The following is a 3,935-nucleotide window of genomic DNA, read 5'->3' as shown; positions in this document are numbered from 1 at the left end:
GACCGGACTATGTACCATAGCGGCCAACGACTCCCAGAGCCGGTAGCGCGGCGTCTGCTCTCAGCCTAAGAGGCTTTTGGGAGTGCTCAGGCAAGGGTCAGCCTGCACCCTTGCTGGCAGCACCCAGGGGGAACCAGGACGCTTGCGTCTCCCGCCTTCATTTTCGACACAAGCGCCTGAGGAGGGACACCACCCCTCCCCTTGTGTCAAGAGACCTCCGCACTGGCCTCTGACTGATTCTTAGAACGGACGGAAAAGAGTCGGGCAAGCCTGTCAAAGCTTTGAGCGAATGTCAAAAGCTTTAGACTGCCGCGAACCCTCCGGCTTGCACTGAGACACGAGGTCGATGTGCTAAGCACCCCGGGGCCCCTTTCGCCTGCAGGTCCCGAGCCGCCAACAGTTTCTTAGTATCGTGTTCCCAAACCTGGGTGACGGGCACCACAGGGCGGCAGAGCCATCGCACTTGCCGGGTGGCAGAGGAAGGACCGGACTATGTACCATAGCGGCCAACCACTCCCAGAGCCGGTCGTGCGGGGCTCGAGGTCTGCTCTCAACGTCACATGCTTCTGTGAGTGCTCAGGCAAGGGTCAGACCACATCCTTCCTGGCAGCACCCAAAGCAACCAGGCCGCTCGTGTCTCTCGCCTTCATTTTTCGACACAAGCGACTGAGGAGGGACGCCACCCCTCCCCTTGCGTCAAGAGACCTCCCCACCGGCCTCTGACTGATTCTTAGAACGGACGGAAAGAGTCGGGCAAGCCTGTCAAAGATTTGAGCGTATGTCAAAAGCTTTAGACTTCCGCGAACTCTCTGGCTTGCACTGAGACCCGAGGTCGATGTGCTCAGCACCACGGGGCCCCTTTCGCCTGCAGGTCCCGAGCCGCCAACATGTTCTTAGTATCGTGTTCCCCAAACCTGGGTGACGGGCACCACAGGGCGACTGAGCCATCGCACTTGCCGGGTGGCAGAGGAAGGACCGGACTATGTACAATAGCGGCCAACGACTCCCAGAGCCGGTTGTGCGGGGCTCGAGGTCTGCTCTCAACATCACATGCTTTTGGATGTGCTCAGGCAAGGGTCAGACCACATCCTTCCTGGCAGCACCCAAAGCAACCAGGCCGCTCGCGTCTCTCGCCTTCATTTTTCGACACAAGCGCCTGAGGAGGGACGCCACCCCTCCCCTTTGCGTCAAGAGACCACCCCACCGGCCTCTGACTGATTCTTAGAACGGACGGAAAGAGTCGGGCAAGCCTGTCAAAGCTTTGAGCGAATGTCAAAAGCTTTAGACTTCCGCGAACTCTCCGGCTTGCACTGAGACGCGAGGTCGATGTGCTAAGCACCACGGGGCCCCTTTCGCCTGCAGGTCCCGAGCCGCCAACATGTTCTTAGTATCGTGTTCTCCAATCCTGGGTGACGGGCACCGCAGGGAGGCAGAGCCATCGCACTTGCCGGGTGGCAGAGGAAGGACCGGACTATGTACAATAGCGGCCAACGACTCCCAGAGCCGGTTGTGCGGCGTCTGCTCTCAGCCTAAGAGGCTTCTGGGAGTGCTCAGGCAAGGGTCAGCCTGCACCCTTGCTGGCAGCACCCAGGGGAACCAGGACGCTTGCATCTCTCGCCTTCATTTTCGACACAAGCGCCTGAGGAGGGACGCCACCCCTCCCCTTGCGTCAAGAGACCTCCCCACCAGCCTCTGACTGATTCTTAGAACGGACGGAAAGAGTCGGGCAAGCCTGTCAAAGCTTTGAGCGAATGTCAAAAGCTTTAGACTTCCGCGAACTCTCCGGCTTGCACTGAGACGCGAGGTCGATGTGCTAAGCACCACGGGGCCCCTTTCGCCTGCAGGTCCCGAGCCGCCAACATGTTCTTAGTATCGTGTTCTCCAAACCTGGGTGACGGGCACCGCAGGGAGGCAGAGCCATCGCACTTGCCGGGTGGCAGAGGAAGGACCGGACTATGTACAATAGCGGCCAACGACTCCCAGAGCCGGTAGTGCGGCGTCTGCTCTCAGCCTAAGAGGCTTCTGGGAGTGCTCAGGCAAGGGTCAGCCTGCACCCTTGCTGGCAGCACCCAGGGGAACCAGGACGCTTGCATCTCTCGCCTTCATTTTCGACACAAACGCCTGAGGAGGGAAGCCAACCCTCCGTGTGTCAAGAGACCGTCCCCGCCCCGGCCTCCGACTGATTCTTAGAACGGACGGAAAGAGTCAGGCAAGCCTGTTAAGACTTCCGCGAACTCTCCGGCTTGCACTGAGACGCGAGGTCGATGTGCTCAGCACCACGGGGCCCCTTTCGCCTGCAGGTCCCGAGCCGCCAACATGTTCTAAGTATCGTGTTCTCCAAACCTGGGTGACGGGCACCGCAGGGAGGCAGAGCCATCGCACTTGCCGGGTGGCAGAGGAAGGACCGGACTATGTACAATAGCGGCCAACGACTCCCAGAGCCGGTAGTGCGGCGCCTGCTCTCAGCCTAAGAGGCTTTTGGGAGTGCTCAGGCAAGGGTCAGCCTGCACCCTTGCTGGCAGCACCCAGGGGAACCAGGACGCTTGCATCTCTCGCCTTCATTTTCGACACAAACGCCTGAGGAGGGAAGCCAACCCTCCGTGTGTCAAGAGACCGTCCCCGCCCCGGCCTCCGACTGATTCTTAGAACGGACGGAAAGAGTCAGGCAAGCCTGTTAAGACTTCCGCGAACTCTCCGGCTTGCACTGAGACGCGAGGTCGATGTGCTCAGCACCACGGGGCCCCCTTCGCCTGCAGGTCCCGAGCCGCCAACATGTTCTAAGTATCGTGTTCCCCAAACCTGGGTGACGAGCACCGCAGGGAGGCAGAGCCATCGCACTTGCCGGGTGGCAGAGGAAGGACCGGACTATGTACAATAGCGGCCAACGACTCCCAGAGCCGGTAGTGCGGCGCCTGCTCTCAGCTTAAGAGGCTTTTGGGAGTGCTCAGGCAAGGGTCAGCCTGCACCCTTGCTGGCAGCACCCAGGGGAACCAGGACGCTTGCATCTCTCGCCTTCATTTTCGACACAAACACCTGAGGAGGGAAGCCAACCCTCCGTGTGTCAAGAGACCGTCCCCGCCCCGGCCTCCGACTGATTCTTAGAACGGACGGAAAGAGTCAGGCAAGCCTGTCAAAGAATTGAGCAGATGTCAAAATCTTTTAAGACTTCCGCGAACTCTCCGGCTTGCACTGAGACCCGAGGTCGATGTGCTCAGCACCACGGGGCCCCTTTCGCCTGCAGGTCCCGAGCCGCCAACATGTTCTAAGTATCGTGTTCCCCAAACCTGGGTGACGAGCACCGCAGGGCGGCAGAGCCATCGCACTTGCCGGGTGGCAGAGGAAGGACCGGACTATGTACAATAGCGGCCAACCACTCCCAGAGCCGGTAGTGCGGCGTGCGAGGTCTGCTCTCAGCGGAAGAGGGTTTTGGGAATGCTCAGGCAAGGGCCAGCCTGCACCCTTCCTGGCCGCTCCCACGGGAACCAGGCTACTTGCAATCCTTTCCCCCAATAGCAAGTGCCTTTTGGAGGGACGGCCGGAGTCAACGTGGGGTTTGCCCGCCCTCCAAAGTGTCAAGAGACCGCCGCACAGGCCTCTGACTGATTCTTAGAACAGGCAGCAAGAGTTGGGTAAGTCTGTCGAAAATTTGACAAAGTGTCAAAAATTAGACTTCCGAGAGCTCTTGGGCATGCACACAGGCCTGTCATTCAAGTGCTCTGCCCGCGGAACCGTTTTTCGGATGCCTTTCAAAGTGGTCCCGCGCCGCCATTTTGTTCTAAAAATCGTGTTCCCAGAAATCTCCGGGTACCCCGCCAACCTCACTGTGTCACAATGTCAAGTGGCACTGAATGGGTCTGAATTTCAAATTCGACTGCTTCGCTCTGGAACTCGAACCCGGCAAAACCGTTTGGATTTTTCCCGGTCCAGACTTCCGC

The sequence above is a fragment of the Hemiscyllium ocellatum genome, unplaced genomic scaffold (genome assembly GCF_020745735.1).
Source record: "Hemiscyllium ocellatum isolate sHemOce1 unplaced genomic scaffold, sHemOce1.pat.X.cur. scaffold_2151_pat_ctg1, whole genome shotgun sequence".
Classification (NCBI taxonomy): Eukaryota; Metazoa; Chordata; class Chondrichthyes; order Orectolobiformes; family Hemiscylliidae; genus Hemiscyllium; species Hemiscyllium ocellatum.
Note: the sequence above shows the minus strand (reverse complement) of the source record.